The sequence below is a fragment of the Solanum tuberosum genome, unplaced genomic scaffold (assembly GCF_000226075.1).
Source record: "Solanum tuberosum cultivar DM 1-3 516 R44 unplaced genomic scaffold, SolTub_3.0 scf00006, whole genome shotgun sequence".
Lineage (NCBI taxonomy): Eukaryota > Viridiplantae > Streptophyta > Magnoliopsida > Solanales > Solanaceae > Solanum > Solanum tuberosum.
Genome location: NW_006238932.1, coordinates 2313097 through 2322951, shown reverse-complemented (window position 1 = coordinate 2322951; position 9855 = coordinate 2313097).

Genomic DNA, 9855 nt, shown 5'->3' with positions numbered 1-9855 from the left:
GAGTTTAAGCTTATACACAAAGGATTAAAATCATTGGTTCTTATAAGTATAAAGTTTTTTGTTCACAATCTAAGATGGGAATTGGACATGTCATCGGTATGATTGTAGCACAATATTATATGTAGTTTATCTTGATTATGGGAATGGTATAGTTCCAACTTCTTGTGCTAGTGCATTTTTGTATGTACTGAACGTGATCGAGTAGAGATAGTTGCTTTAGACTGACTAACAAAAGCATATTCTCTAAAATATTAAATGTCCTTATATTCTTAATCTTGATATAACTATTATGATTTATATATTGGTGAAATAATAAGTTAGTTGACGAAATCCATGTCTCGATATAGAGATTGATGATATGCCTTTATGAGAAGCTTAAAATTTTTCATCTTGTCAAACCTTGCAAGTGGATTTATGAATCCGGCACATGAAATAAGTTAGGTAGTGCTTTAAAGGAAATTGACATTAAATTAAGTTCGTCAGTAATTTAATTTATTGATTAGTATCTGTAATCTTAACATGGGGAATTACATATGTGTTTGATGGCGAATTTTGAAATATAAACAGAGGTGCGCAATTATGAATTTCTAGTGGAATGATTTGTAATTTATTATGGTAAGAATAATTCAAATTAATTATTTGAAATTATTTTCATAATAGGAAGCCTAAGTAGTTAATTCTGTGGTCCCTACCATTCCCATATTTAACTAGAACTCAGAATCTATTATATAGGGAAAACGGAGAAGTATGTGTCATTCTCTATTCTAAGGAAAGGGAGAAGTATGTGTCTTTCTCTATTCTAAGGTAAAGGAGAAGTATATCACTTTTTCTATTATAAGCAAAGGGAGAAGGACATGGATTTTCTATTCTAAGGAAAGGGAGATGTACATGTCTTTTTCTATTTTAAGGAAAGACATGGTATTCCTTCTCCTTGGACTAGTGTAATACCCCGAAAACTAGTAGACTAAACTAGAGCTTTACGTAAAGGTTTCAAGGTTTCAAACAAGGGTTAGAATCGTAAAATGATTTCCCGTAGCTTAGTAGATCATCTAGGGTATAGTTGAGGGCTACAAGAGTCAAGGATAAAAGGCAAGTGACAAGGCAAAGGGGCAAGGCCCAAGTGAAAGTCCAAGGCTGCCCCAAGCTTGGAGCACACTGCCTCAAGTCCACGACCACCACCACGGCCAGTGGTGTGGACCACGGCTCGTGGTGTGGTGCGTGAAGACAAGGCCATAGCTCCCTAAGGGCTGCCTCAAAGTGGCTCACCTTCACGAGCCACTTCACGATCAGTGGTATTGACCACTATTCGTGGGAAGGCTCGTGAAGATGCCTTAGGATGAGGGAGGCCAAGAAACTTTGTCCAAGCCACTACCCAAGGACCATGGGCAGGACCACGGCTCTTGAGGTCCTGTCGTGGTGCTTGGGAGCAGGCTGCCTAATGAGGGGATTTTAGTAAATTTATTTTTAGTTGGTTTTAAGTGGAGGGTCATTTTATATGGATTTTATACACCTTTATAGAGTATTTTAAGTCAGTAACCACCCCAACTAAGTCATTAATTCCAAAAACCCCAAAAGATCTCAAAGTTCTTCATCTTAAAAATCTTCTCTCTAGAAAACTCAAGACTTGAAGAAGAAGATAGAGCATAGGCCAAGAACAAGAATCCATTGTTGCAAGATTGTGTAAGTGCTTTGAATCAAGGTATGTTGTCTTATTAATCTATGGGTTCCTTCACCCATAGAGCCCCTTAGATTATTTCCCTCAATTGTGAAGACAAAACCCAATTTTAGCTAGGGTTTCTTCCTATGTTGTGGGTAGTGTTGGGTATGGTTCCAATTGAGTGGATAATACCTCATTATGATTGATTTAGAATTGAATTGTGATATTATGATGAATTTATATGTTTCCATGATTAACCCTAGTCTAATAGAAGGAATTGAAGAATGTGGGTTTATGCATTGTGAAGTGAAATTGAAGATTCATAGGTGATCTTCTAAAAATAATGTCATGTGTAGTAATTTTTCAAGATTAGGAACATATAGACATGAATTGAACAAGATTTTAGTATATATGATGGATCATTACTAGTAAAGTTGAAATTGAATCATTATGATGGATTATGACTAGAATCACCTACTAATGAAAAATGTGATTACAATACCTTAAAATCTAGGTATGAATGATGATTGTAAGAAGTAAAGATTTGAGAGGAAGGCTTGTGATCATGAATGTTAAGGCCTTGAAAGTAAAGCTAACTTGATGTGATCTTGTTGTGTATTGTTGAAAGCCTATTCTCACTTACACACTTAGGCATAATTATGCTAGGAGATGCAAGGTTATCTCACATAGAATGATTCTAGGTTGAAAAGCTAATAACTTTAAATGAATCAAAACATGTAGAGTAGAGTAACTTGAAGTTGTGTTATGAGAATCCTTCATGTATAGCTTTATTTGGTTAGACAAGACTATCTCATGGTAGCTTAGGATTGAGAAATCATACTATCCTAAGGGTAGCTTGAATTAGCATTATAACATGCTTTAATGGTAGCTTGAAATGGTAGTAGTCATGGTAGCCTATGATTGAAGATATATACTCTCCTAAGGTAGCTTGGACAAGCATTGTAGAATGCCTTCATGATAGCTTGACTTGGTTAGGCCAAGACCATTTCATGGTAGCTTAGGATTGAGAAACCATACTCTCTTAAAATATCTTGCAGTAGCATCATAGGATGTTTTGCATGGTAGCTAGGATGGAACACTTATATCCTTCCTTGAATAGCTTGGACTTGCAACAAAGTATGCCCTCCATGGTAGCTTGACTTAGAATAATAATGTCATGTTCGCTAGAGGATTAGCTTGGTCTAGCCCAGTAGGGTGCTATTCCTTGGTTGCGTTAAATTGATAACTTATGATCTTTCATGTATGATGTCTTGCCTTGTTCTAAGAAGAGAAGTACCTTAAATGAATAGAGGCAAATAGTAAAGAGGGACTATTCCCCAACTAGTGAGTATGTATGATAGCCTAAAGTGGTACTTAATGTGGATAGTGGTATTGGATTTTATTCAAACATTACAGAAGTATGACTCGAAGCTACTTATAAAGTGTGCTCTTAAACGATGTATGTTTAGCTTGGGTTGTTGTTATAGTTGCCTTCTATTATATGATTGACTAAAGGTGATAGTTCTATTGTTTATATGAAGTAAGCTAAGAATGAGACCAATGAACGGTAAGTATGCATATGGTGACTTCAAGGTTATGCTTAGTGTGAATAGTATTATGGGATGATATTCATGCATTGCACAAGTATGCTTTGGGGTTACTTAGGAGTATTGTACTCTCATGATATGAAAGCCTAAGATTTGACTATGCATATAGACTATGATTCTGATGACCAAAAAGGGATACTTAGCTTGGGTGGTATTATGGGATGCTATTCATGCATTGCACAAGTGTACTTTGAGGTTACTTGAGAATAGTCCTTTTATGATATGAATGACTAAGAGTTGAGTAAGGCTTATATGATGCTTATTTTGGAGACTTTACTTATGATTATGATATTCTCTCTTATGCTTATAGTTGATGCTTCATGAAGTATTGGATTATGTCTTATGTTGACTAACTCTTTTGATATGCTTTTATGATGTTATGCTAGCTAACCTATTTAGTACATTCTGTACTAACGTATACTTTGCTTACGTTGTAATTAAATGTAGGGTTCAGAGAGTTGAGTTCCAAACTTGAAGCTAGGTTTCTAAGGAGCAAAGGAATGAAGATTTGGTGAGTCCTCATAGCTTCGACGACAAAAGCCATTATTTCCTTTATGTCTTTTATTTTCATGTTGAGACTATTGTTTGGGCTATTTCCCAAGAGTTTTATTCTAAAGTTGTATTAGATAGTTTGAGACAAAGTGTAGTATAGACTTTCACTTGCTTTTATAAAAGACTTCGATTGTATGGATAAAAGTTTTTAAAATTTCCATACTTTTCTATTATCTTATGTTATGATATGCTAAAGGCTTGTACGAGACCTCTTCGGGGTCAAGAACGTCATGTTACACCTAGGGTGACCCTTGGGTCATGACAAACTTGGTATCAGAGCACAAGGTTTAGAATGGTTCTAGGAGTGTCTCAAACCACGTCTAGTAGAGTCTTGTTTATTGATGTGAAGCGCGTCACATTTATGAATATGAGGTTATTAGATGTTTAGGAAATCTCACTTCGTCATTCTCTAAGTCGTGCCATAGAGTTTGGCTCTAGTAGGTCCTTCTTCTAATTTGTGCCCTATGGTTTTTTAGGGTATGGCTAATACAAGGGCAAATGATAGGAGAGGTGAGAAAGGCAATGAGGAGCAAGCGGTTCCTCTCCAATTTCCACACCAAGGTCCTCCTCAAGCTCCAATTGATCCTTCGGATATGCCAAATGCGGAGATTAGGTCGGCCTTTTTAATATTTGCCCAAGCCATGACGTCACAAGTGAATAGGGAGGTGGTAGCTCCGGTGAACCCAATAAGGGGGATGGCTTCTTCTACAGTGAGAGAGTTCTTGAGGATGAACCCTCCGGAGTTTTGTGGCTCCAAAATGGAAGAGGATCCTAATGGGTTCATAGAGGAGGTTTATATAGTGCTAGCTATCATGGGGGTGACTTCTGTAGAAAAAGCGGAACTAGCCACTTATCAATTGAAGGATGTTTCCCAAATATGGTATGAACAATGGAAGGATGCTAGACCGGTAGAAGTAGGTCCTATAGAGTGGGAAGTGTTTAAGAAGGCATTTCTTGATAGGTTCTTTCCCCGAGAGTTGATGGAAGCTAAGGTGGAAGAGTTCATTAACCTTAAGCAAGTAGTATGAGTGTTATGGAGTATGCCTTGGAATTTACTATATTGTCTAAGTATTCTCCATCTATGGTAGCGAGTTCGAGGGATATGATGAGTAGGTTTTTTATGGGGGTATCCAACATAGTAGCAAAAGAATGTCGTACGACAATGCTCCATGATGATATAGATATCTCACGTCTTATGGTGTATGCTTAACAAATGGAGGAACATAAACTCTAAGAGGAAAAATCTAGGGAGAAAAAAAGGTCTAGGATGGATAATGATAAGTCTTTTCATGATGGGTCCGATGGACATGGTTACTCTAGGAACCGACAAAAGTTTTCTGGACAAGGATTTTCTAATGCTTCTAAGTATAAGGATGAGAGAGTGTCTACCCCTAGGCCACAAGGGGTTGGTAATGAGTCCCTATGGCCCCCTTGTGCTAGGTGTGGTAAGAGGCATGAGGTTAGGTGTTTGGCCAGTAGAGAAGGTTGCTTTAGTTGTGGTGAGAGTGGCCACAAGATGAAAGATTATCCAAAAGCAAGGGCTATAAGAAGAGAGGGTAGGCAAGTTGTCACTATTGGTCCTGATGAGGGTGCTCAAAAGAAGAATAGGTTCTATTCTCTCCAATCTAGAGAAGATCAAGAGTGATCTCCTTATGTTTCTACCGGTATGTGCTTCATGCTTTATCTAGATTCCGATATTTCTTGTCTTTTAAGACTTGATAAATTTGATGTGATAGACTTTAATGTTGTATTTAGTATGAATGAGCTTCGTTGTTGCTTTCATGTGATAGAGGATGTTTAGAAAATTTGGTATAGGCTTTTTCCCAAGGGGGAGATAGTGTGCCTAGCTAGTAAGTTTATTGCGTGTCTATGTGTTGTCATCATTTCCTTATATGCATGTTCATGAAAAAGCTTAGGTCTTGGTAGAAATGACTTATGTACATTGTTTTGCATCATGTTGTAGTGCATTGAGTATGAATTGCCTATTTGACTTCATGAGATGAATTAATGAGCATCCCTTAATTGGGAGTTGAAAAGATTCCTTCTTAAATGAATGCTTTTAGAGAGTAAAATTCCATATAGGCTCCATGAGAGTATATTCAGCATGTTATGACTAGGAGATGGTAGTTCCTCCTTGAACATGACTAGTTATGAGAATTTCATGCATAAATGGGTTGTTAGATGCAGTTCCTACTCCCTTGTGTTGCATTGAGTATGTTTAGCTTGGAGTTGAAGTTTTCCTCCTTGGTTGTGTGCATTTAGATGTATTGCATGAATGATGAGCTGCTAGTCTAAAGTCGTTTCCTTTAATAAATGTTTAGAATCGTCATTTGAGGATGAATGATCCCAAGGGGGAGATATTGTAATACCCCGAAAACTAGTAGACTAAACTAGAGCTTTACGTAAACGTTTCAAGGTTTGAAACAAAGGTTAGAATCATAAAATGATTTCCCGTAGCTTAGTAGGCCATCTAGGGTTTAGTTGAGGGCTACAAGAGTCAAGGCTAAAACGCAAGTGCCAAGGCAAAGGGGCAAGGCCCAAGCCAAAGGCCAAGGCTGCCCCAAGCTTGGAGAAAACTGCCTCAAGTCCACGACCACCACCACGGCCAGTGGTGTGGACCACGGCTCGTGGTGTGGTTCGTGAAGACAAGGCAGTAGCTCCCTAAGGGTTGCCTCAAAGTGGCTCACCTTCATGAGCCACTTACGACCAGTGGTCTTGACCACGGTTCGTGGGAAGGGTCGTGAAGATGCCTTAGGATGAGGGAGTCCAAGACAATTTGGTCAGGCCACTACCCAAGGACCCCGGGCAGGACCACGGCTCGTGAGGTCCTGTCGTGGTGCATGGGAGCAGGCTACCTAATGAAGGGTCTTTTAGTAAATTTATTTTTAGTTGGTTTTAACTAGGGGGTGGGGGTCGTTTTAGATGGATTTTAAACACCTATATAATGTATTTTGAGTCATTAACTACCCCAACTAAGTCATTAATTCCAAAAACCCCAAAAGATCCCAAAGTTCTTCATCTAAAAAATCTTCTCTCTAGAAAACTCAAGACTTGAAGAAGAAGATAGATCTTAGGTCAAGAACAAGACTACATTGTTGCAAGCTTGTGTAAGGGATTTGAATCAAGGTATGTCAGCTTATTCATCTATGGGTTCCTCCACCCATAGAGCCCTTTAAATTTCCCCCAATTGTGAAGACAAAACCCAATTTTAGCTAGTGTTTCTTCCTATGTTGTGGGTAGTGTTGGGTATGGTTCCAATTGAGTGGATAATACCTAATTATGATTGATTCAGCATTAAATTGTGATATTATGATGATTTTATATGTTTCCATGGTTAACCCTAGTCTAATTGAGGAAATTGAAGAATGTTGGTTTATGCCTTGTGAAGTGATATTGCAGATTCATAGGTGATCTTCTAATATTAATGTCGTGTGTAGTAACTGTTCAAGATTAGGTTAGGAAAATATAGACATGAATTGAACTAGATTTTAGTATCTATGATGGATCATGACTAGCAAAGTTGAAATTGAACCTTTATGATGGATTATGACTAGAATCACCTGCTAATGAAGAATGTGATTAGAATGCCCTGAAATCTAGGTATGAATTATGATTGTAAGAAGTAAAGCTTTGAGAGGAAGGTTTGTGATCATGAATGTTCAGGCTTTGAGAGTCAAGCTAACTTGATGTGATCTTGTTGTGTATTGTTGAAAGCCTATTCTCACTTACACACTTAGGCATAATTATGCTAGGAGATGCAAGGTTATCTCACATAGAATGATTCTAGGTTGAAAATCTAATCACCTAAAATGAATCAAAGCATGTTAAACTAGAGTAGCTTTAAGTTGTGTTATGAGAATCCTTCATGTATAGCTTGATTTGGTAAGACAAAACCATCTCATCGTATCTTAGGATTGAGGAATCATACTCTCCTTAGGGTATCTTTAATTAGCATTATAAGATGCTTTCATGGTAGCTTGAATTAGTAGTAGTCATGGTAGCCTAGGATTGAGGATATATACTATCCTAATGGTAACTTGAACTAGCATTGTAGAATGCCTTCATGATAGCTTGACTTGGTCAGGCCAAGACCATTTCATGCTAGCTTAAGATGAAGAAACCATACTCTCCTAAGAGTAGCTTGCCCTAGCCTCGTAGGATGTTTTGCATGGAAGCTTGGATGGAACACTAGTATCCTTCCTTGAATAGCTTGGACTTGCATGATAGTATGCCCTCCATGGTTGCTTGACTTAGCATAATGAATTCATGTCAACTAGAGGATTAGATTGGTCTAGCCTAGTAGGGTGCTATTCGTTGGTAGCCTTGAATTTATAACTTGTGATCTTTCACGCGTGATATCTTGCCTTGTGCTAAGAAGAGAAGTACCCTAAATGAATAGAGGGAAATAGTAAAAATAGACTAGTCCCCAACTATTGAGTGTGTATGATAGCCTAAAGTGGTACTTAGTGTGGATACTAGTATGGGATGATATTCAAACATTGCACAAGTATGACTTGAAGCTACTTATGAAGTGTGATCTTATATGATATATGTTTCGCTTGGGTTGTTGCTATAGTTTCCTTCCATAATATGATTTACTAAAGGTGATAGTTCCCTTGTCTATATAAAGTAAGCTAAGAATGAGACCAATGAATGGTTACACGCATATGGTGACTTCAAGGTTATGCTTAGTGTGAAAAGTATTATGGGATGCTATTCATTCATTTCACAAGTATACTTTGGGTTACTTAGGAGTATTGTACTCTCATGATATGAAAGACTAAGATTTGACTATGCATATAGACTATATTTAAGATGACCAAAAATGGATACTTAGTTTGGGTGGTATTATAAGATGCTATTTATGCATTGCACAAGTGTACTTTGAGGTTACTTGAGGATAGTCCTTTTATGATATAAATGACTAAGAGTTTAGTAAGGCTTATATGATGCTTATTTTGGAGACTTTACTTATGATTATGATATTCTCTCTTATGCTTATAGTTGATGTTTCACGAAGTATTGGATTATGTCTTATGTTGACTAACTCTTTTGATATGCTCTTATGATGTTATGCTAGCTAACATATTTAGTACATTCTGTACTAACGCATACTTTGCCTACGTTGTCATTAAATGTAGGGTTCAGAGAGTTGAGTTCCAAATTTGAAGCTAGGTTTCTAAGGATCAAAGGAATGAAGATTTGGTGAGTCCTCATGTCTTCGACGACAAAAGCCGTTATTTCCTTTATGTCTTTTATTTTCATGTTGAGACTATTGTATGGGCTATGTCCCAAGAGTTTTATTCTAAAGTTGTATTAGATAGTTTGAGACAAAGTGTAATATAGACTTTCACTTGCTTTTATAAAAGAATTCGATTGTATGGATAAAAGTTTTTAAAATTTCCATACTTTTCTATTATCTTATGTTATGATATGCTAAGGGCTTGTACGAGACCTCTTCGGGGTCAAGAACGTCATGTTACACCTATGGTGTACCCTTGGGTCATGACAAACTTAGTATCAGAGCACAAGGTTTAGAATGGTTCTAGGAGTGTCTCAAACCACATCTAGTAGAGTCTTGTTCATAAATGTGAAGCACGCCACATTTATGAATAGGAGGTTATTAGATGTTTAGGAAATCTCACTTCGTCATTCTCTAAGTCGTGCCATAGAGTTTGGCTCTAGTAGGTCCTTCTAATTTGTGCCCTATGGTTTTTCAGGGTATGGCTAATAATTTGAGTTCCAATCTTGAAGCTAGGTTTCTAAGGAGCAAACGAGTTAAGATTTGGTGAGTCCTCATAGCTTCGAGGACAAAAGCCACTATTTCCTTTATGTCTTTTATTTTTATGTTGAGACTATTGTATGGGCTATTGATACGCTCAAATTACACCTCCCTAAAGAAGTATAAGCGATCGTTATCAAGTAAAGAACCCAACTTGTAAGTTGGGGTCGATCCCACGAGGAAAATGGTTTAGACTTTACTTTAACCAACAATTATATTCAATTAGCCAAAGTACTTCCAGAAACAAGAAATAAAAA